This window comes from Bison bison, unplaced genomic scaffold (assembly GCF_000754665.1).
Source record: "Bison bison bison isolate TAMUID 2011002044 unplaced genomic scaffold, Bison_UMD1.0 scf7180017863006, whole genome shotgun sequence".
Classification (NCBI taxonomy): Eukaryota; Metazoa; Chordata; class Mammalia; order Artiodactyla; family Bovidae; genus Bison; species Bison bison.
The window spans coordinates 4,048-4,377 of NW_011493578.1; positions in this window are offsets into that span (position 1 = coordinate 4,048).

The window sequence follows — 330 nt, forward strand, 5'->3', positions numbered from 1 at the left end:
CTCCCTGTCCATCACCAACTCCCAGAGTTCACTCAGACTCACGTCCATAGAGTTGGTGATGCCATCCAGCCATCTCATCCTCTGTTGTCTCCTTCTCCTCCTGCCCCCAATCCTTCCCAGCATCAGAATCTTTGCCAATGAGTCAACTCTTTGCATGAGGTGGCCAAAGTACTGGAGTTTCAGCCTTAGCATCATTCCTTCCAAAGAAATCCCAGGACTAATCTCCTTTAGAATGGATTGATTGGATCTCCTTGCACGTCCAAGGGACTCGTCAAGAGTCTTCTCCAACACCACAGTTACAAAAGCATCAATTCTTCAGTGCTAAGCCTT